Genomic DNA, 24,937 nt, shown 5'->3' with positions numbered 1-24,937 from the left:
CACTTCCAACATTTTTAGCAGCGTTCCAACGTTATGGCTTTATTTTCAATTGTCTTTTTTTCTAATTTACATTCAGCAACAGCGTGAAACAAAATGCACACGAATGCAAAAAGATAAAAGGGTCAGCAGGATGCGGGTCCAGCAACACGGGCCGGCTTCAGCTACCGACAGTTCACCATCTGTCATCTCCATTCATAAATTGATGCAACCTTCCTTTTTGCAAATATTTATCATCTATATCTGCCACTACGACATTGCTGCTAGTTTGTTCCCTTCGTCAGCTGTTTACTTAAGGGTCAATTCCTGCATGTACCCTCCTCAGCATGTCTTTGTCCAACACATAGCCAGTGATTTGTATACTCTCTCTCTCTCTCTCTCTCTCTCTCTCTCTCTCTCTCTCTCTCTCATCCTCACTCCACTTTACTCCATCTTACATGTCAGCTGCGTTAGTCCATTTAATCTAAATATAGGTGACAAGGTTCACTAAATTAAATATCTAAATTCTAACATAACGTTTATATAAAAGGTCTTTGATGTTTTCATCATATTCGCGACACTTTTGCAACAACACGTCCAGGCAGTTTGCATAAAAAGGATTTATAAAAAGGCAGTGCATAAAAACAGCCTGTTTTGAGTCCAGGCTTATGAAATTACCGTGCAGTAAAAAAACTATATAATGATAATGATGATAATCATAATAATACGGTAATAATAATAATAATAATAATAATAATAATAATAATAATAATAATAATAATAATAATAATAATAATAATAATAGAAAAAGACGAAAATTAAATAAAAAGAGGAAAAAATACTAATGTGCTTATGGAGTGCAAACTATCCAACCGGAAAATGTTCATCAACTTGATAAAAAAACAATATTCACTTTTTTTCGTTTTGCGCTAATGTAGGCAAAGGCTGCAAGCAACGACCTCATAATCATACATTGTCCTCCGCGGTATTAAAGTGTGAAAAACAAGTATATTATCCCTTTTTTTCTCGTGATTATAATGGTGCGAAGATAAGGCTGAAAAGGGGGGGGGGGGGGGACGGCGTTGGATAATGATTGGTGGTTACGGGAAAAAGGAGAGAGAGAGAGAGAGAGAGAGAGAGAGAGAGAGAGAGAGAGAGAGAGAGCAGACAAAATCAATATACAACCCTATGACCTCGCTTAGTCTACGAACATCCTTGCATGGCGCCTGTCTCTGTGCCTGTGTGTGTGTGTGTGTGTGTGTGTGTGTTGAGCTATATTGCCCTGACTGCATCGACACAAGCAAGAAAGAATAAAAGGTATACAGACACATAGGCAGCCGCGCACACACACACACACACACACACACACACACAACATTAATATGAATAAGCTCCAATTTGACTCAATATTCGCTCCTCTTTTTCTTTTTCTTTGCTTCTCGCCTCCCCTCCCCTCTCCCAACAGCTCCCCTACCCTACCCCACCCCTCTTCTCTCTCCACCCTCCTTTTCTCTCCACCCCTCCACAACCATTCACAGAGTTACAATCCAAGTTCATTGAATGTAATAGTGAAGGAGAGTGAGGGAGGGAGGGAGACGAGGAGAGGGAGGAAAAGAGGTTATGTATGGAAGGAGGGAAAAGGGATATGCATGTATGGAGGGGGAATGGATGGATGGAGGAGGGAGGGAAAGGGAGGTGTATGGAGGAGGGAGGAAAGGGATATGCATGTATGGAGGGGGAATGGATGGATGGAGGATGGAGGGAGGTGTATGGAGGGAGGGAGGAAAAGGGAATGGATGGATGGAGGAGGGAGGATGGAGGAGGGAGGAAAGGGGATATGCATGTATGGAGGGAATGGATGGATGGATGGAGGGAGGGAAAGGGAGGTTTTTGGAGGGAGGGAGGAAAAGGGGATATGCATGTATGGAGGGGGAATGGATGGATGGATGGAGGGAGAGGGATGTGTATGGAGGTAGGGAGGACAAGGGTATATGCATGTATGGAGGGGGAATGGATGGATGGATGGAGGGAGAAGGGAGGTGTATGGAGGAGGGAGGAAAAGGGATATGCATGTATGGAGGGGAATGGATGGATGGAGGGAGGGAAAGGGAGGTGTAAGGAGGGAGGGAGGAAAAGGGGATATGCATGTATGGAGGGGGAATGGATGGATGGAGGGAGGGAGAGGGAGGTGTATGGAGGGAGGGAGGAAAAGGGGATATGCATGTATGGAGGGGGAATGGATGGATGGAGGAGGGAGAGGGAGGTGTATGGAGGGAGGGAGGAAAAGGGGATATGCATGTATGGAGGGGGAATGGATGGATGGAGGGAGGGAGGGAGGAGAGGGAGGTGTGGAGGGAGGGAGGAAAGGGGATATGCATGTATGGAGGGGAATGGATGGATGGAGGAGGGAAAGGGAGGTGTGGGGAGGGAGGGAGGAAAGGGGATATGCATGTATGGAGGGAATGGATGGATGGAGGAGGGAGGGAGGAGAGGGAGGTGTGGAGGGAGGGAGGAGGAAAAGGGGATATGCATGTATGGAGGGGAATGGATGGATGGAGGAGGGAAAGGGAGGTGTAAGGAGGGAGGAGGAAAGGGGATATGCATGTATGGAGGGGGGAATGGATGGATGGAGGGAGGGAAAGGAGGTGTAAGGAGGAGGGAGGAAAGGGGATATGCATGTATGGAGGGAATGGATGGATGGAGGAGGAGAGGGAGGTGTATGGAGGGAGGGAGGAAAGGGGATATGCATGTATGGAGGGAATGGATGGATGGAGGGAGGGAAAGGGGAGGTGTAAGGAGGGAGGGAGGAAAGGGGATATGCATGTATGGAGGGGAATGGATGGATGGATGGAGGGAGGGAAAGGGAGGTGTGGGAGGGAGGGAGGAAAAGGGGATATGCATGTATGGAGGGGAATGGATGGATGGATGGAGGGAGGAAAGGGAGGTGTATGGAGGAGGGAGGAAAAGGGGGTATGCATGTATGGAGGGGGAATGGATGGATGGATGGAGGGAGGGAAAGGGAGGTGTAAGGAGGGAGGGAGGAAAAGGGGATATGCATGTATGGGGGTAGGGAGGGAGGAAAAGGGGGTATGCATGTTTGGAGGGAATGGATGGATAAAGGAGGAGAGGAAAAGGATGGAGGAGGAAAAGAGGGACTGGAGGAGGGAGGAAGTAGGAATAAAGGAGGGAGGAGAGAGGAAGGGGAATGTAAGGAGGAGGAGAGTTGTTCTAAGCCTCTAAGTCTAAGGTGACAAGTGGTTGAAGGATCGTTGTTATTATGCTGGTAGTGTTGGTGGTGGTGGTAGATGTGGTGACCCGTGAAAATAATGATGGTGATGATGGTGGTGGTGGTAGATGCGTCGTAGTGAACAAGCCCTTCGTTGTTATGTAGTTTCTTGTTTGTTTTTTTCTCATCTGCTGCTGACATTTCTGTTGGTGTATATATTGATTTCACTTTTTTTTTCTATACCATTATTATAATTATTATTTTCATCATTACCACTGTTGATTTCATGGTTACCGTTGATGTTGCTGCTGTTATTATCATTATTATCACCATTACATCATTACTATTGATCTTCAATTACTACTACTTTTTCCTATCCACAAGTCCACAGACTATTGACCCAACATTTTTTTTCGTGTTTGCTACTCCTTTTTCATAACACCCAAAGACACCTGCCGTCTGCCGTTTCAGTTTTACATTTTATTTTTAAGATGAATGGGGGGAAGATGGAGAAAGCAAAAAGCTATAGTATGACGAATATGACAAGTAATGTATAAGATAACTAAATAAACTCCAGCAGCTGATGAACCAATGAACCAGTACCTCGCTCGCTCTTCGCTTCATGCTAAAATTACTACAAATGCTTCGCACCCCACACCCTTCCGCGACCATTTGGGGGCCCTATGCATAGACCCGTTAAAACTAAGACGCAGGCACAGCAGGATTTTTAGTGGCGCCCTTTATCTCGCTGGCTTAGCTCAGCTCTAGCGTCATGTGACTGGAGGGGCAGGCGGATGGCGGTGGCCTGTGGGCGGTGATCTGCGGCCACTCCACGGTGCTTGAAGATAGAGGTCAGGCGCTTTGCCACACGGTTCTTGCATAGAGGCTTGCACTGACATCTTCGACACTGCTACGGTATATATTTATTTTCGTCGTCCTCCTCGTCCTCCTCCCCATCCTCCTCCTCCTCCTCCTACTACTACTACAGCTTTTATAACTTACTACAACCACTATCTACTTACCGTACCTATCTCTCACCCTGCTATTTATACTACTACCATAACTACTACTACGACTACTGCTAGAACACACTACTACTGCAGCTTTTAAAACCTACAACTACTACCACTATCTACTTACCTAACTCCTACTACTACTACTACTACTACTACTACTACCAACAGCTACAGCCGCCATCACCATTAAAATATTTTCTGCCGCCACTTTCCTTCTTTCTTCACCCTCACGAAAGAGAACAAAGGAAGAAAATAAAGCGACTTAAAGGAAGAGCTTTCCCTAACGATCGCCTGTCAACCTAACTCTTTCCTCAGCCATAGAAACTCTCTCTCTCTCTCTCTCTCTCTCTCTCTCTCTCTCTCTCTGACACACACACGCACACACACATTGCACGAAAAGGAGAAAGAATGGGTTATGGAAGGAGGGAGAGGAGAAAACTGAGGACGATGTAGAGAGGGAAAGGGGAAGGGGAGAGAGAGAAAAGGAGAGGAAAGAATGTGAGACGAAAATTGGATGAAGTGCAGGAAGTGGGAGAGGAAAGGAGGGGAAGAAAAATGAGGAACGTGAGGAGGGTAGGCGAAAAGGAAAGGAGGTAAAGGATAAGAACGTACGAAGAGGAGGAAGAGAAGAAAAAGATGGAAAAGGGAGAATGGAAAGAAGGGGGAAGAGAGCTGAAGAACGAAGGGAAGGTAGGCGAAAGGAGAAAAAGGATGACAGAATGGAAAGGAAAAATAAAACCGCAGGAAGAGAAGGAGGAGGAAGAGGAATGGTAAATAAGTGGAAGCATAGTTAGGAAGAAGAAAAAAAAGTAGGAAAATACGAGGAAATGAAAGACTGCGAAGGGAAAAAATGCAGGAAGAGAGGAAACAGGAGAAGGATTGGGAATGATAAAGTAGGTAAATGAAAGCATGGTTAGGGAGAAAGAGAAGCAGGAAAATAGGAGGAAGAAGAGGAGATGTGAGGTGAAAGAAATACATGTTGAAAGACAAGCAAAAACAAAAGAAACAAAATTGTCTATTGTGTATATCATTTTACATTTTTAGCAAAGTAAAATAAGCACATTAGCATAAATAAATAATTATGATCATAGTAAACAAACACACACACACACAAACACACACACAAACACACATGAAAACGTGGGCTGAGGGGAAGGGGGAGCAAAATGGCCGCCACTGCCGCAACCACAAGCACCACCATGAGAGAGAGAGAGAGAGAGAGAGGGTGGAATAGGGGGTAACCGACCGAGACACAGACAGACAGAAGACTAAGGAAAAGAAGAACGTTAATAAAACAGGAAACTGAAACTCAAGCATTTGGGGAGGATGAGAAGGAGGAGAAGAGGAAGGAGGAGAGGAAGGAGGAGGAGGAGACATGGCGCATCATGCCTTCTCTCTCACCCCTTCCTTCATTCCCGACCAAAGGCTTTAAAGAGAGGAGTGAGGGAAGAGGAGAGGGTAAAAAGTGGAGTGAGGGAGGAGGGGAGAAATGAGGGGAAAGGAAGGAAGGAAAAGGGGTCAGTGTGCCCTTGACTATATTTTAGCTCTAAAGTTGATAGAGAGGAGAAGGGAGAGAATGCGAGGTGAGGGGAAATTGAGGAGGGGGCAAGGGAAGGCAGAGAGGTTGATATGAGGAAGAGAGAAAAGGAGAAAGGAACGTTGGGCAATCAATCCACTTAAAGACCGAGGTATCTAAACGAGGAGGAGGAGGGACGAGAATGAGAATGCAAGTGAAGGTTAAAGAGAATGGAGGATGATACGTAAATAAGAAACGGAATGGAAGGGGAAAAGGAGAAAAGAACGACTGGGGCAGAGAGTGGGAAGGGAAGGAGAAAATAACAAAGGGAAGGGAGAGGTTGATGATAAAAAAAGAATATGGAAGGACGAACACGAAAATAAAGGATGAGTTGAAGCGAATGGAGCATGATACGTAAAGAAAGGGAATGAAACGGGGAAAAGGAGAGAAAACGACTGGGGCAGACAAGAGGAAAAAATAAGAAGGGGGAAAGTTTGATAAAAAAAAATGGGGGAAAGCAGAAAAAGAACGAAGAAAGAAGAGCCAGAAAGACTGAGGATGAAAGAGTTAGATAGGAAAGAAAGGAACTGAAGGAGAATAAGAGAAAACGAACAAAAGAAAAAAAGAGGGAAGGAAAAAGACGCCTGGAAGGTAAATAAGATGGGAGGAAGAGAATTAAAGAAGTGAAAAAACAGGAAGAAAAAGAAGTGGAGGAAGGGGAAGAAAAAATAAAAGACGTAGAAAGAGGCGAAGGGAGGAGGAAGACAGTAAAGAAGAAGCAGGATAATAGAATATAAAAAAGGAGAGCCGGGGAAGCTTGATAAAAAATGAACGGAGGGCAAAGTAAAGAAAGCCATAAAAGGGAAGGAAAATGGAAGGAGAAACTGAAAGAGAAAGAAAGAAAAAAGCTAATCAGTCTTTTTATGCAACAAAATTTTAACAGAGTCCTTGAATAAGAGAGAGAGATGGTGATTTGGAATTTGGCGGGGGCTAAAAATGCATGAAATTTATTTAAACGAGCCAATACTGCATAAAGAGAGAGAGAGAGAGAGAGAGAGACTCTTTACGGATATTTTCATTCGTGTTCTTTCAATAAAGTAGGTTCGGTAGTAGTGGTAGTAGTGGTAGCAGTAGTAGTAGTAGTAGTAGTAGTAGTAGTAGTAGTAGTAGTAGTAGTAGTAGTAGTAGTTGCAAGACGTGAAAAAGCAATAGTAAAAATTAAAAATAAAAGTAAAGTACAAGCAGAGAAAGGAATGAGAAATGCCTGTTATGGTTGTAGTTGTTGTTGTTGTTGTTGTTGTTGTTGTTGTTGTTGTTGGGTAACGGTGGCTTAATGAGGAGCGAATTAAAGAAAAAGTACACTCATGGGAAAGCTTTGAATGCGTAAATTGCAACTCTATTTATAGGAGTGTGTGTGTGTGTGTGTGTGTGTGTGTGTGTGTGTGTACGCAGGTCAATACTACCACTGTCACTGCTTCACTTTCCTTGCTTGTCTGCCTGCTGGTGTGTGTGTGTGTGTGTGTGTGCGTGTGTGTGTGTAAGTAGGTCAAATACAGCATGACTCATCCCTAACTACAGTACCCCCTCCTTCACCCTCATTCCTTCCTTCCCCCTCCCCCCACCACACGTCTAACCCACCCCAACCTCTCCCATACCTCGTCACCCCACCCTCACAGTCTCTCCCTTCACCCCCATTCTTTTCTTCCCCTTCCCCAACTACACATCAAACCCTCCCCAGCCCCCTTCCTCATCACCCCACCACCAGTCTCCCTCTTCACCCCCATTCCTTCTTTCTCCTCCCCCTCTACACATCTAAACCTCCCAACCCCTCCTTCCTCGTCACCCCTGTCTCCCCAACAAATCATAACTTTACCCCCTTAGCATTAAACATTTATCCTGGTCCCCTTCTCCCCACTATCTTCCTCCCTTCCTATCCCTACCTCCCTTCCTCCTCTATCCTCCTCCACAACCCTCCTTGCTCGTTTCTCTTGCTCTCCCTCCTCTTCCCTTCCCCTTCTCCCACTCTTTATCCTTCTCCCCCTTCCTCCTACCTGTCTAATATTCACCTGTTCTCATTGAGCGCCTCCAATACCTGCTACACACACACACACACACACACACACACACACACACACACAAACAATATAAAAGGATATCCTGTGTGAAAGAGAGTGAGTTCAGGGGCACAGGAAGGTGTGGGTGTGTGTGTGTGTGTGTGTGTGTGTGTGTGTGTGTGTGTGTGTGTGTGTATACGGGTGGGGAATGGGAGAGGTGGGAAAATGAGACTGTGTGGGTGTGTGTGTGTGGGTGTGTGTGTGTATACTGGTGGTGAATTTGAGAGGTGGAAACTGAGACTGTGTGTGTGTGTGTGTGTGTGTGTGTGTGTGTGTGTGTGTCGAACCCACAAAGTCACCTTGTACAAATGAGGTGTGGAGGGAGGAAAGGGGAGGAGCGGAGGAAAAATTGGATCGTGGAGGGAGGAAGAGGAAAAGAATCAGTGGAGAGGAAGGAAGGATAAGGAAGTCTAGACCAATGGAAATAAAAGAAGGAAGAACACGGGGAAGAAGAGAAGCTTGAGGAACTGAAGAGCAAAGAGCATGCGAGGAAGAGGAAGAGGGGGGAGGAGGAAGAAAAGGAGGAGGCGAAGGGAGTGGGGTGTCTTCAAAAAGCATGTCCACAATAACAGTGTTTATTGCACCTCCAAGGATCCTAGAGAGAGAGAGAGAGAGAGAGAGAGAGAGAATGGTGCCGTCTTGATGGTATGGATCAAGGAAAATGCCTCCTCCTTATTTATCCTCTTGTCAAGTACACACACACACACACACACACACACACACACACACACACACACACACACACACACACACACACACACACACACACACACACATATCCATCCATCTATCCAACCACATACAAATGAAACAGCAGTTAAGCATGTATCTATCCAGCCAGTCAGCTCTTTAGTCAGTCTGTCAGCCAGACAACCCTCCAGTCAGTCAGTCATACAGAAAACTCTCCTATCCTTAGCCATTCAGCCGGCCAGTCACACAACCAAGCACCCAGTCAGCCATTTAATGAACCTAAACTCAGTCAGCAATACAGAAAACCTTAAAGTCAGCAAGCCAACCGGTCAGACAATCAACCCTTCACTCGGCCATTTAGCGGACCCCAAAGTAAAGACAAACAAAACCCTCTTGTCAGCCAGCCAGCCAGCCAGTCAGTCAGTCATTCAACCAACCATTCAGTCACCATGTTGGTCAGTTATTCAACCAACCATTCAGTCAGCCAAGTAGTCAGTCATTCAACCAACCATTCAGTCACCAAGTTGGTCAGTTATTCAACCAACCATTCAGTCACCAAGTTAGTCAGTTATTCAACCAACCATTCAGTCAGCCAAGTAGTCAGTCATTCAACCAACCATTCAGTCAGCCAAGTAGTCAGTCATTCAACCAACCATTCAGTCAGCCAGTTAGTCAGTTATTCAGCCAACCATTCAGTCAGCCAGTCAGTCAGTCATTCAACCAACCATTCAGTCAGCCAGTTAGTCAGTTATTCAACCAACCATTCAGTCAGCCTATTAGTCAGTTATTCAACCAACCATTCAGTCAGCCAGTTGGTCAGTTATTCAACCAACCATTCAGTCAGCCAGTTAGTCAGTTATTCAACCAACCATTCAGTCAGCCAGTTGGTCAGTCATTCAACCAACCATTCAGTCAGCCAGTTATTCTACCAACCATTCAGTCAGCCATTCAGCAATCAACCAGCTCAACAGTTGGGCCAATCCATACCTACTGGTCGATCTATTGGCTTTTCACGGCGTCAAGCACATTCAATAAGTCAGCCACTCAGCCATTGTCAGCCACTCAGTCCGCCAGACAGGCACATAATATCCACTCAGCCTTCCGCCAGCCAGTCAGTCGGTCGGTCGGTCAGCCATTCCCCGCTGCCTGACTGACTTAGCTGATATGCCTCTTCCTCTCCCTCTCACTCTCTTCCTCTTTCCCTCCCTCCCTCCCTTTCCCTTTCCCTTTCCTTCCTCTCTTCCTGTATGCTGTCTCTGTATTGTACCCCCCTCCTCCTCCCCCCCCACCTCTCTCTCTCTCTCTCTCTCTCTCTCTCTCTCTCTCTCTCTCAACAACGCCGTATAACCTTGAACAACAAAAAACGACTCTCAGCCACGTCCTTCCATCCCGCCGTGTAAATAGACACCTCACACCGCAACAGACTCGTAACATTGAACCCTCCAGTAACTCTATTACCAAGCTTCAAGATAACCTAAGAGTCCTTAGTTTCAATGCGCGTAGCCTAAGAAACAAATTTGATGAACTGCGATGTCTTGCTCTGACAGAAAACTTTGACGTAATTGCTATAACCGAAACATTTATCGACACCACTAATATTGATTTAAGTTCCGAATACAACATAGATGGCTACAGATTCTTCAACAATGATCATGTAAACCGTAGAGGGGGTGGTGTCGCCCTTTTTGTCAAAAGCTACTTGCAACCTACTGACAAAACACCAAGAAACAGTAACGTTGAACATTTGTGCGTGCGAGTAAACATTGCAAAAGTCAATTTAAATATATCTGTCACTTACAGGCCTCCCGGGCAATCACTTGATGGCGATCTTGAAATGTACAGCGTCTTAAGGCAGTCACTTAATAACAGCGACTCACTGATACTAGGAGACTTTAACCTCCCCATATCGACTGGGCGACACTGTCAGGTACAGAAGAGTGAGTCCCATAGAATGATCAATTTCTAGAGGAAAATTAGCTCAGCCAAATGGTTTCTGAACCAACTCGACAAAATAACATACTTGACCTTGTTATAGCGACCCAAGATAACCTAGTCAGTAATGTCACGGTAGGAGAACACCTCGGTTCCTGCGATCATAAACTAGTGCGCGTTGACATTAGAGCTCAAACATCGGTGACTGAAAACAAAGTTAAGGTGCCCAATTTCAAAGAGCCAACTTCGTAGAAATCCGACGAAAACTAATAGATATACAACTATCAGATGACGGCAATGCAGAGGACGCCTGGCTAAACTTTAAAATCACTTACTCACTCAGCAGGACACATTTGTCCCCTTGTGCGAGAAGCAATTAACACTAATAAAGTCCACCTTGGTTTAATAGCGAAATTAAACACTCAGTCAAGGAGAAAATTGTCTTACAGGTTAAAAAGACCAAAAGCACGCCCGAAAACATTAGACTTTACAATGATGCAAGGCGACGAGTAAAAGATTAGTGCATCAGGCAAAGCGTAGATATGAAAATATTGCAGCCAACTGTAAAAATAATCCGAAATCCTTCTTCAGTTACATAAACAACAGAAAGGCGATCAAGTGGAATTGGACCTTTAATAAACAGCGACGGTGCACTAGTGACTGACAGCCAACACGTTGCAAACCTATTAAATAATTACTTTTCCTCGGTGTTTAATAATAACAGTCCTCCACCACCACCACCAACACCAGTACTAATGTAAATCCCGAGCATGCATTGTCTAACTTTGAAATAAAACCGATGAAGTCCTTATAGCCCTCAAATCACTTAAAACAAATAAAGTCCTGGACCTGATAAAGTATATCCAACTCTGCTGAAAGAAACAAAGGCGAAATACTCTCCTCCCTCACAACCGTATTCAATATGTCCTTGCGACAAGGCATTGTCCCTTCAGATTGGAAAAAGGCTAACGTGACACCGATTTTAGAAAGGAGACAAAAAAGTACCAGGTAATTACAGGCCCATTAGTCTAACTTCGGTTGTAGGTAAGCTACTTGAGGCATAATTAGAGACAAAATTGTGAGTTACCTTGAAAGCCACTCATTAATTGGGGACTCACAACATGGCTTCGAAACAAAAGATCCTGCCTATCAAATCTATTAACCTTTTATAACGACCTCTTCACTGTTTATGACGTAACCAAATCACTGGACGTAGTCTATCTTGATTTCAGAAAGCGTTTGATAAAGTCCGCATCATAAATTACTTTACAAATTAAAACAAATAGGTATTGACGGTCAGGTAAACCAATGGATCGCGAATTGGTTGAGCAACAGACAACAAAAGAGTAGTGATTGACGGATTTAACTCAGGTGGGCGCCTGTCACTAGTGGCGTCCCTCAGGGCTCAGTTCTTGGCCCAGTGCTCTTCATTATTTACATCAACGACGTGGATGTTGGACTCAATAACCGCATTAGTAAATTTGCAGACGACACAAAGATTGGTAACTCGGTTCTCACTGACGAAGACAGGCAAAGCCTCCAAGAGGATTTGCACAAAATTTCAACAGTCGGATAGATGGGAGATGCCCTTTAACGTAGACAAGTGCCAGGTCCTTCAAGTTGGAACGAGGAATAAAAAGTTTGATTACGAAATGCGCGGCGTTAAACTCAAAAGCGTTCAATGCGTCAAGGACTTGGGGTCAAAATCGCGTCAAACCTCAAATTCTCACAGCAATGCATCGATGCAGCAAATAAAGCGAACAGAATGTTGGGCTTCATTAAAAAACTTTTATTTAAGAATAAAGATGTAATACTCCGCTCTACAACAGTTTAGTCAGACCCCACTTGGAATATGCGGTACAGTTTGGTCTCCTCACCATACAAAGGATATTGCTAAATTAGAAGGTGTTCAGCGTCAGGCAACGAAAATTATCCCTTCCTTGCGCAACAAATCCTACGAAGAAAGGCTTTCTACCATAACATGTTCTCTCTTGAGAAACGTCGCCTCCGAGGAAAACTGATCGAATGTTTTAAAATACTTAATGGTTTCACGAATGTAGACAGATCAACATTGTTTATGATCGATGACACTTTGCGCACGAGGAACAATGGCGTAAAACTCAGATGTGAACAAGTAAATTCAGACTGCGCCAAATTTTCTTCACCAACGTTGTAGTGCGAGAATGGAATAAGCTCCATCATCAGTGGTCCAGTGTAACACGATTGACTCCTTCAAAAATAAGCTCGACCGTCACTTCCTTCAACTTAATATCAACTAGAGTAGAAATGCAACGTTTTGGAGTCTTCTGATTAATGTAAAATCACTTAGGTTTAAGGACAGACCACCAAGTCTGGACCATGGGGTCTGTGTGGTCTGATTTTCTATGTAAATCTATGTAAATCTCTCCAACCGTCTCTCCCTCCTCACCCCCGTTTCCCTGACTCACGCTTCCAGTCTGTGTTGCATCTCTCTCTCTCTCTCTCTCTCTCTCTCTCTCTCTCTCTCTCTCTCTCTCTCTCTCTCTCTCTCATCGCCTGCTCCTCTGCAATCTTCTCTTATTTTTTTATTCCATCCTTCCCACTCTGTTTAGATCTCTCTCTCTCTCTCTCTCTCTCTCTCTCTCTCTCTCTCTCTCTCTCTCTCTCTCTGCCTGCAGCCATTCCTGATGCTTTTGCTCTCTCTCTCTCTCTCTCTCTCTCTCTCTCTCTCTCTCTCTCTCTCTCTCTCTCTCTCTCTCTCACACACACACACACACACTCGAAACTTCTCCCTCCATTCCGACCCCCTTCGTCTCTCTCTCTCTCTCTCTCTCTCTCTCTCTCTCTCTCTCTCTCTCTCTCTCTCCCACGTTCTGCTTGTTCACATTTCTCTTCTCCGTACCTTCATCCCGCCCCTTCTTCCCACCTCTTCCTCCTCTTCCCTCCCTTCTTCCCCCTCTCCCTTCATTCCTCCACTTTCTTCCCTCCTCCGCTGCCTCTTAAGAATGTGGCGCCCTTTGCAGTTTTCTCAAATAACGGAAAATGGCTGCGCAGTGTGGAGAGAGAGAGAGAGAGAGAGAGAGAGAGAGAGAGAGAGAGAGAGCAAAAAGCGTTCTATCTTTGCATGTCTGAAAATTCTCTCTCTCTCTCTCTCTCTCTCTCTCTCTCTCTCTCTCTCTCTCTCTCTCTCTCTCTCTCTCTCTCTCTCGTGTAATTAAAATTGTCTTTGGCCTTCCTCTCTCCATTTCTAATTACCATAACAAATCGAGTGGTTTCTCCCTCCCTCCTTCCATTCAGGTAGAGAGAGAGAGAGAGAGAGAGAGCCCCAGTGCTTTCGTTTCATATTAGAGATCTGCCATTTAAGAGAGAGAGAGAGAGAGAGAGAAAGTAAAATTATATTTTCCTTTTATTTCCCTCTTCTTCGTTCCTCTCTTTTTCCCTTTCGTTCCTCCTTCCTTCTTTCCTCTTCTCTCTCTCCCGCCTTTTCCCTTCCCCCCTCCTCCCCCCTTTTATCCAATCACACCCCTATTACCTCCCGCGTGTTGGGTTAACCCCAACTGTTCCTTCCTACCTCCTCTTCTCCCTCTTCCCTCCCTCCTGTCCCTTCTCCCTCTCTATTTTCGCTCCCTTTCTCTCCCTCTCTCTGTGTGTTAGTTTTTGCTAGTTTCTCTCTCTCTCTCTCTCTCTCTCTCTCTCTCTCTCTCTCTCTCTCTCTCTCACACACACACACACACACACACACACACACACACACACACACACACAGAGCTTTAAATAACATACAAAATATGAAAATGAATAAATTATTCTCTGTGTTTGTGTGTGTGTGTGTGTGTGTGAGAGAGAGACAGACTCTCTCTCTCTCTCTCTCTCTCTCTCTCTCTCTCTCTCTCTCTCTCTCTCTCTCACACACACACACACACACACACACACCTATTAATTAACATGGGAGAAATATTCCAAGCCTTGTTATTACATTCCTGATGCCTACGGCATTCCTAACATCACGCTGTTGTTGTTGTTGTTGTTGTTATGAGAAAATCTCTCTCTCTCTCTCTCTCTCTCTCTCTCTCTCTCTCTCTCTCTCTCTCTCTCTCTCTCTCTCTCACAGTAGTCCCTCCCTTTCTCCCTCCAGACAGATGTCCCTACCTCCCTCTTCTCCCAGCATCTGTCCTTCCCTCCTTTCCTTCCTTCAAATTCTCTCTCTCTCTCTCTCTCTCTCTCTCTCTCTCTCTCTCTCTCTCTCATTCTTCCATTTCTCCCTCTTCCCAGCTCTTCCCTTTCCGCCACAACCATCTCTCCCTTCCTTTCCTCTCCTCACCTCGTCTCCGTTTCCCTCCATATATCTCTGCTTCCCTCCCTCTTTCCCTTCCCTCCCTCGCTGGAACATAACCCTGATCTCCTCCTCCTACTACGGGTCACGTTTGGCTAAATCAGGCTCATGTAACCGAGATTTTGGCGGGAAGGGAGGCGGAGAGGAAAGGCGGGAAGATATATGTAAAGGGAAGAGGAAGGTAATAGGGAGGGATAAGAGGGAGGGAGGGGATAAAGGCTGGAGGGTTGAATGCTAAGTAAGAAGAGGAGGAGCAGGGAGGAGAAAAAGGCAACGAAGAAAAAAAGGAATAATGAAAATCTAAGTAAAAAAGTAGAGTTGAATACAATGATGCTCTCTCTCTCTCTCTCTCTCTCTCTCTCTCTCTCTCTCTCTCTCTCTCTCTCTCTCTCTCTCTCTCTCTCTCTCTCTCTCTCTCTCTCTCTCTCCAAACTAATCAAAAAAGTAATTGAATAAAACCTCTCTCTCTCTCTCTCTCTCTCTCTCTCTCTCTCTCTCTCTCGTCCCCTTGCCATTTGAGAGAGAGAGAGAGATCGTTTGAATAAATAATGTACCGTGTTTACTTAATGGTTTTCTCAATAATATATGAAAGAGAAAATGGCTGATAAGAGAGAGAGAGAGAGAGAGAGAGAGAGAGAGAAGACTTGATACGTGAGTAATGAAAGGTAGTTACGCCTTGCTAATTTGGTAGCAGACTAATTAATGTGAGTTTGTACCACGCCATTACCTCGTACACACACACACACACACACACACACACACACACACACACACACACACACACACACACACACACACATTCCCTCTGAGAGTAAGAAATAAATTACCTACCCAGGTGTGTTTTCTCACCTAATGATTTCCTCTCTCTCTCTCTCTCTCTCTCTCTCTCTCTCTCTCTCTCTCTCTCTCTCTCTCTCTCTCTCTGCAAGGACTCGCACTTTCCTCCCCTACCTGTCCTCTTTTCTCCTCATTCCTCTTGTCCTCTCTCTCTCTCTCTCTCTCTCTCTCTCTCTCTCTCTCTCTCTCTCTCTCTCTCTCTCTCTCTCTCTCTCTCTCTGCAAGGACTCGCACTTTCCTCCCCTACCTGTCCTCTTTTCCTACATTCCTCTTGTCCTCTCTCTCCTTTCTCTTGAGAGAGAGAGAGAGAGAAAGATAATAGTTATCCATGAGTCAGAGAAAGTATTGATTATTGACACACACACACACACACACACACACACACACACACACCCACACACACACACACACACACACAGAGGTAAGGGAGAGCATCAAAATAGGTGTAATCATTTCAAAGGACTGGCTGATGAATACATCGATAACCTGACACAGTTATTGAGACATTATACTTGTAAACAGATCGATAGATAAAATTGGATTTATATGAGCAGATTAATGTATAAACATACTATCAGATATATAGATGTTTTGTACTAGAAGGGAAATACTTTCTGAGGCAGACAGAGAGACGTAAGCACACACACACACACACACACACACTCACACACACACACACACACACACAGCAGCAGTAGATATACAGATGGACACAGAAAGACAAAAATAATGATACTGATAAACAGATCGCTGAGCTTGGATATAATCATAAGAAACATTAGACACGTAACACATACATCAATACAAAGGAAAGACAGCTCAAGACAGACACATACCGACTGACAGACAGACGGATAGTTTTCTGGTTGAAAGGTAGTAAGAGAGACACAGTTGATCATAGACATACAAACAGAAAGACAAACGACGAAAATAGACAGGTTCGTATGTTACTGAGACAGACACACAGACAGGTAGATAAATTCGGGCTGGGTGGGGCTTGAAACTAGAACAGACGTGATGCTGATACTAATTAGGCTAATGCTGGCACACACACACACACACACACACACACACACACACACACACCTGCCCTCCTTTTTTTTCTTTGTTCACCTGCCTGCCTTATCTTTTCGTACCCTCAAAGTGTGTGTGTGTGTGTGTGTGTGTGTGTGTGTGTGTGTGTGTGTGTGTGTGTGTGTCCATTAATCCATACATTCATTCATTTACTTTCACTCTATATTTTACAATCACAGCAAATTACATTCAAACCCGGAATAACCTTTATTTTTTCAGTTTTCTTTCCTTACGTAAAAAAATCCTCATATTCATAACCCAGTACAAAGAAAAGAAACCAGAAGGAAAACGGAATAAGATAAACATAGCCTGGCAACTTTTTCCTCTCTCACGTTCCCAGCGCGGATTGGCCACTCACCTGCCCGCGCCAGCCAGTCACAGGGCCGCAGCCACCTTGCCGGCCTCTGTGGCGTGTCATCTTCAAATTCAAAAGGCGGCTACAGAATGAAAGGGCATCAACAAAAACTAATCCAACCTTCTGACAACTATTTAAAGGGAGCGTCTGACTTTCATTTCCTTAAACACTTTCACTCTCTTCTCCCTCTACCTCTAGTTGCGTCTCACTTTCTCTCTCACTTTAAAGGTGTATCGACCAGCCGCGAGAGACCGACCGACCGACCGACCGACCGACCAAGCTGCTGCTGCCATGACGTCACCGATCTCTGACGTCACAGCACTTGCAAACGGGTGCGATAATATAAGTTTTCAGCTCAGTATTGCCAATTAAGAGGAAATGTAGATACCGGAGGATGTTACGGTGTGTGTCTGGGGACCGTTTATTGCTGGAGGGAAGGAGGGAGGGAGAGAGGAAAAGGAAGAAGGGAGGAAGCGAGGGGAAGGAAGGAAATGGGGGGAAGGAAGAGGAAAGGAAGGGAAGCAAGCAAAGGAAGGAGGGAGAGAGGAAAAGGGGGGAGGGGAAGGAAGGATGCGGAAAGGGAAAGAAAAGAGGGAGGGTAAGAGATAATGAGGGACGGATATGAAGAAGGGAGGGAAAGAAAGGAGGAAAGGAAGGAGGGGAAGAAAGGAGGGAGGGTAAGAGATAAAGAAAGGAAGGACGGATATGAAGAAGGGAGGGAAAGAAAGGAGGAAAGGAAGGAGGGGAAGAAAGGAGAGAAGGAAGAAGATAGTATAAAGAAATGGAAGGTGGAATGAGGGAAAGCTGGAACGAGGAAAATGTGAAAAAAAATACGGAAGGATAAAAGAATGGAAGGGAGGAACCAGGAGAAAATGAGAAAGGATTAAGAAAGGAGGAATGAAAGGGGGAGATAGGATAATATAATAATATGGTGGAGTGAAAGCTGGAATGAGGAAGATAGTACCGGTAATGAAGGAGGGAAAGGGAGGAAGGAAGGAAGAGAGGATAAAAAAAAGGGGAAGGCGTAACGAGAGGACGAAGCGGATCCACACACAAAAAAAAAAAAGTGAAAGCTGGAATGAGGAAGATGTGGAAACACTAATTATAGAGGGATGAAAGGTATGAAGAGAGGGAAAAAAAAGGATAAAATGAGAGGATAAAGAGAAAGGTGAAATGAAAGGAGGAAGATGAGGTAATAAGGTGGAGTGAAAGCTGGAATGAGGAAGCTAGTAAGGAAGGAGGGAGGGAAGGGAGGATAAGGGAAATGGAATGAGTGGAATGAGAGGGTGATGATAAAAAAAAAATAGAATGAAAGTAAACCCTGGAATGAGGGAGATGTGAAAAAAAACAGGGGAGGATGAAAGGAGGGATGAGAAGGGAAAATGGGGTGGAAAATGAGAGGATAAAGAGAGGAAAGTGAAATAAGAGGAGGAAGATGAGGTAATATAATAACAAGGTGGAGTGAAAGCTGAAATGAGGAAAGTAGGAGGTGGAAAAAAAGATGGAGGGATTGAAAACTGGAAGAAGGTTGGAGGGAAGTAAGGATGATAGGAAGGACAAAGGATGAGGAAAGGAAGAAGAGAGGAAGGAAAGATGAAAGATAAGAGGAGGGGAGGAGGGAGGGAGGGAGGGAGATGTGGGTGAGATAACTAACAAAGGGAGGGAAGAACGTAGGAGTGGAAGGAGAGAGAGAGAGAGAGAGAGAGAGAAAGGGAAGAGATAAATGAGACAGCTGGACGGAGAAGAGATAGAGATGGAGGGAGGAAGGAGAGAGGCATAACATTAAGCTTTCTAGTTCATACCCCAAAGAGAGAGAGAGAGAGAGAGAGAGAGAGAGAGCAATGTACCACTGGACCGGAAATATCCAAGCCATTACTACGAATTTCTCTCAACCCTCCATGTCTCCTCCACTTCCTCCTTCCTCCACCCAGAAGCTTACCACAGGTTATCTTTACTCCACCCTACCATCCACTCCGCCACCTTACCTCCACTTCTCACGCAGCCTAACCACAACGCACTACACTCCTCTTCCACCTTACCTCCTCTTCCTCCACTTCACTATACCTCTTCCACTTTTTTGATCCTCCTCCTTTCCATTATTTCTCTATCGTATATCTCCACTTCTCACCCCTCATTATTATCTCCGTCTTTGTCTCCACTTTTCAATTCCATCTTCACTCCTCCATCACTCCATCTTTTTCTTCTCCCTTATATATTCTTCTCTCCATCACTTTCTCTCCCGGCAAGGTTACTCCCACCTTAAATTCCAGAAGCAGGATGGAGGGGAGGGTGGATGAAGGGAGGAGTGTGAGATAAGAGGGAAGGAGAAAGAGGAGGCAACTAAAAAAGTGTGAAGAAAAACGGAGACTATTATTTTGGGAAGTGGAAAATTTGGAGAGAGAGAGAGAGAGAGAGAGAGAGAGAGAGAGAGAGAGAGAGAACCTGCACCCCACCCCCTTATTCTCTACCTCTCTATTTACCCACAGGAAACAGTGCAGACTCTCTCCCCCTTCCCTCCATTCATCCTTCCCTCCGCTGATCAGAGGTAATAGAAAGGACACCACCTGGACCAAACTAGAGACAGATAGAACCCAATAATATATTCTCTCTCTCTCTCTCTCTCTCTCTCTCTCTCTCTCTCTCTCTCTCTCTCTCTCTCTCTCTCTCTCTCTCTCTCAGCTTGCCTAGAGTAAATAGTGTGTGTGTGTGTGTGTGTGTGTGTGTGTGTGTGTGTGTGTGTGTGCTTGAAGAACTGTTTAATCTCTGCTGTTTTCCCACGGGTATTTAAGAGGGAGAGTTGTGTCCAGTGGTGGTAGTGCAGTTGTAGTGGTGGTGGTAGTAGTAGTAGTAGTAGTAGTAGTAGTATGCTGCAATAAAAGCAACAACTACCACTATACCATTACTAATACAACTACCATGGCAGTAATATTTTCAATTTCTGTTGTAGTGTAGAGAGTTGATGTACAGTAAAATGGTAGTAGTAGTAGTAGTAGTAGTAGTAGTAGTATAGGTGTAGTAGTAGTATAAAGTGATAGTAGTTGTAGTGTTAAGATTCGTTTAAGTTTCCAGTAGGAGGAGGTACTAACTTTCCAGGATTTTGGGAGTAGAAATCGAATCAGCAAACACCAGAACCAATAGAACACGAGTTAATATTTTGATGAATTCAGAAGTTAAAATGAAGATAAACATTTAAATACCGCATCTCCAAATGGACTCTCCGGCCGTCCGCCACTTATACGAATCTACCAAAGTACTTTCGCAAATGCAATTCTTATCTAAGGTTTAAAGACTATGAAAGAGAGAGAAGAGAGAGAGAGAGAGAGAGACTAGTCCCAAATACTAATCGAGTTGGAAGCGGGTAAAAAGAAAAGTTAATTAAGAACTAGAATAAAAGCGTATTGTCCGGACCGATTGGTGATTACACACACACACACACACACACACACACACTTACCTTCAAACATCCTGGGGGGCGTGCTGAGTACCTTCCCTGCACGTGTACGTATGTGTGTGTGTGTCAACCTTCAGCAACACCCTCAACACCACTGCAACACCACGAACACCAAGACAGCGGCAGTAAAAGGTGATGACAGCTTGGGGGGCAAACAGGCAAGTGGGAGAGGAGAGGGAGAGAGAGAGCGGAGTAGACCTTCCCCTTCACGAGCTAGGCGGCAACTGAAGAAACCAAGATGTGGAGGACGCCGCGCCGGTGGTGGTGGTGATGGCGGTGGTGATGATAGTGAGTGGGTGGGCAGCCGGGGATGGGCGGGGGGAGGGAGGGCAGAAGGGATTGCGACGATGGAGGTAATGGTGGTGAGGGTGTGGTATGTGGTCTGTATGTGTTGGGAATGTGTGATATGGGGGTTGTTACTACTACTACTTCTACTACTACTTCTACTACTACTGCTACTCATACTCCTATTCCTCCTCCTCCTCCTCCTCCTCCTACTACTACTACTACTACTACTACAGCTACGCTTACTGATACTGCTCCTGCAAATACTACTTTTTCTTTACAGCACAGAGAGCAACTCAAGGGCAACAAAAAGAAGATGTAGAAAATAAAGCCCCCTAACTGTTGCTCTCATAATGCGAAAAGTATAGTGGACAAAAGAGAGGTCAATTTCGGGTGGAGAGGTGTCCTGATACACTCTTCTTGAAAGAGGTTAAGTCATAGGCAGGAGGAAATACAGACGAAGGAAGGCTGTTCCAGAGTTTACCAATGAAGAGGATGAAAGAATGGAGCTGGTAAACTCTTACATAAGGGGTTTCGACAGTATAGGGATGAGCTTGAGTAGAAAGTCGTGTGGAGCGGTGCCGCGGGAGGGAGGTAGGAATGCAGTTAGCAAGTTCAGAAGAGCAGTCAGCATGAAAATATCGATAGAAAATAGGAAGAGTTGCAACATGGCGGCGGAACTTAAGAGGTAGAAGGCTGTCAGTAAAAGGAGGGGAGCTGATGAGACGAATAGCCTTTTTTTTAAGACTCCACTCTTTCCAAGAGAGCTGTGTGAGTGGAGCCCCCCACACATGAGATGCATACTCCATACGAGGGCGGACAAGGCCCTTATATATGGACAGCATCTGTGCGGGGGAGAAGAACTGGCGGAGACGATACAGAACACGCCCAACCTTGAGGAAGCTGATTTAGTGAGAGGAGATGTGAAGTTTCCAGTTGAGATTTTAAGCTAAGGATAGACCGAGGATGCTTATTGTTGAAGAAAGTGACAGATTAGTGTTGTCGAAAAATAGTGGATAAGTGTTTGGAAGATTGTGTCAAGTTGATAGGTGGAGAAATTGGGCTACTACTACTTCTACTACTACTACTACTACTACTACTACTATATTTTTTATACCAAAACTACTACTACTACTACTACTACTATATTTTTTATACCAAAACTACTACTACTATTACTACTACTACTACTACTACTACTACTTCTGTTACTACTACTACTAAAACTACTACTACTACTACTACCACTACTTTTACTACTAATACCAAAACTACTACTACTACTACTGCTACTACTACCACCAAAACTACTACTACTACTACTACCGATAATAATAATAATAATAATAATAATAATAATAATAATAATAATAATATATATATATATAATAATAATATGTAATAATATACCACTACTACTACTACTACTACTACTACTACTACTACCAAGACTACTACAAAAATACCTTCACCCATGTTTATTTTCCCGACACATAATCATGGAGGCTCCATAAGTGGAGGTCATTAACTTAACTCTGTTCGCTAATGACTGTGGCATCCAACCACATCACTAATACTTCTTAGCACTAAATCTATACATAACACCTTATCCTCTCCTACTACTACTACTTCACCACTCATGTCGCTCCCGACCCACCCTAATGTCACTCTCCACCACTGTGGCCTCATAGTCCATATTGGAGATGTTGGTGGTTTTTGGGCCAGAGTGTCTGGTGCCCCTGAGACATAGGATGGCCGACCTGAACAAGGAAAACGAGAGGTAACACCTCATCCAGGTGACATCGTGGCTCCTTGGCTGATGCTTCTTTTTTTAGATCAGTTCCGCGAGTCGTGCGTAGAAGCATCGGGCCCTGGGACCCATCCCGCCGGATGTGGTGAAGATGAGGGGGGTGAAGCTGCCCTGATCCACATGTTGGATTCTTTCACCGTATGCCCTTGTCTTCTCCTGCTCGTCCCTGTGGTGGGGGGCTTCCAGGGGCAGCTCACGGTGACAGGCAGCCATCGGGTCGAATATGCATGCGGATGTTCACGAATGCCCGCTGTCCGCGCACCCAGAATCCGCGGCACTTACATCAACCAGTGCCTCATGAAGTATTGGCCGTCCTGTATCTAAGGTGTTCGCCGTCCAGGGGGAGCAGTGCCGGCTCGGTAGTGACGTCTTGGCATACCTCCCGGAGCATGCTGGATGTCAGATCCCTCACCTCATCTTGATCGTGATCTTGATTAATAATGCGCAGGGCACCTATCAGGTGCATAACACGCATATTTGTGTTGGCTGACGTTACCCAGTTAGAGGCGCCTGCCTCCTGTACTTTGTGGATTTTTCTACACATTTCTGTGGACAGGTTTTGTGTTAGAGTTAGACGGTCCAGCTCGTCCTTTTGGACCTGGTGTCTTTCTCCTGAGATTCTCCTTTTAATTTCTCTTATTTCACTTTAGTCTATTTCGCCGTCTGCCTCCTGAGCGATGACTACTACTACTACTACTACTACTATCCCTACTACTATTACACCATTGCTGCTGCTGTTACTGTTATAGCTGATAATAGCAATGATGATGAGGATAGTACCTAAAAAGCAGAAGAAAATAATAATAATAATAATAATAATAATAATAGTAATAATAATAATAATAATAATAATAATAATAATAATAATAATAATAATAATAATAATAATAATAATAATAATAATAATAATAATAATAATAATAATAATAATAAGAAGAAGAAGAAGAAGAAGAAAAAAAAAAGGAAAAAGAAGAAGAAGAAGAAAAGGAAGAAGAAGAAGAAGAAGAAGAAGAAGAAGAAGAAGAAGAAGAAGAAGAAGAAGAAAAGAAGAGAAAAATAAGAGGGAAATAATAGCTGAATCATCTGCCATAAAAGCAACAGCAGCAAAATTTGTCACTGGCGCGCACACACACACACACACACACACACACACGTGCCCGGGTTCGAGTCCCTTGAGTGTTCTGCTTGAAAACGGTTGCCTTCTATTGATTAGTTTGTCTGTGTCACGGATGTGTGATTCGCGTTGGTCTGACCTCGCGATAGACTTGCGATCGCCAGCCAACGTGTGTGTGTGTGTGTGTGTGTGTGTGTGTGTGTGTGTGTGTTGTATTTTACTATAAATATTAATCTTACTATTATTGCCGCAGTTAAACTACTCTTCTTCCCCCTATACTATTACTACTACTACTACTACTACTACTACTACTACTACTACTACTACTACTACTACTACTACTACTACTACTACTACTACTACTACTACTACTACATAAATGATACCTCCACCCATGTTTATTTTCCCGACACATAATCATGGAGGGCTCCATAGCTTGGAGGTCATTTGCCCCAACTCTGTTCGCTAATGACTGTGGCATCCAACCATATCACTAATACTACCTGACACTAAATCACCTATCATCTATTACGTCTAGATCCCCCTTTCCTTCCCTACTCACGTCACTCCCGACCCACCCTAATGTCACTCTCCACCACTGTGGCTTCATAGTCCATATTGGAGATGTTGGTGGCTTTTGGGCTAGAGTGTCTGGTGCCCCTGAGACATAAGATGGCCGACCTGAGCAGGGAGAACGAGAGGCGACACCTCATCCAGGCGACAACGTGACTCCTTGGCTGACCGCTGATGCTTCTTTTCTGAGATTAGTTCCGCGAGGCGTGCGTAGAAGCATTGGGCCCTGGGACGCATCCCGCCGGGTGTGGTGAAGACGAGGGGGTGAAGCTGCCCTGATCCACATGTTGGATTCTTTCACCGTATGCCCTTGTCTTCTCCTGCTCGTTCCTGTGGTGGGCGGCTTGCAGGCGCAGCTCACGGTGACAGGCAGCCATCGGGTCGAATATGCGGATGTCCATGAACGCCCGCTGTCCGCGCACCCAGAATCCGCGGGCACTTACATCAACCCGTACCTCCTGTGAGGTATTGGCCGTCCTGTACCGAAGGTGTTCGCCGTCCAGGGGAAGCAGTGCCGGCTCGGTAGTGACGTTTTGGCATACCTCCCTGAGCATGCTGGCTGTCAGATCCCTCACTTCATCGTGTCGAATACAGACGAAGCCTCCTTTTTTACGTCATGGTGTGGGTGACATCATTTGGTGATCCACATACACAGA

The 24,937-nt window shown here is 44.8% G+C and overlaps 1 pseudogene; it reads right to left on the bottom strand.

Annotated features, from left to right (window-relative positions):
* LOC126990749 (protein unzipped-like) overlaps positions 1–20,733 on the bottom strand; it is a 43,986-nt pseudogene extending 23,253 nt beyond the window's left edge.
* Between the last annotated feature and the right edge of the window lie 4,204 nt (positions 20,734–24,937).

This window comes from Eriocheir sinensis, unplaced genomic scaffold (genome assembly GCF_024679095.1).
Source record: "Eriocheir sinensis breed Jianghai 21 unplaced genomic scaffold, ASM2467909v1 Scaffold196, whole genome shotgun sequence".
Lineage (NCBI taxonomy): Eukaryota > Metazoa > Arthropoda > Malacostraca > Decapoda > Varunidae > Eriocheir > Eriocheir sinensis.
Note: the sequence above shows the minus strand (reverse complement) of the source record. Positions and strands in the feature narration are given on the sequence as shown.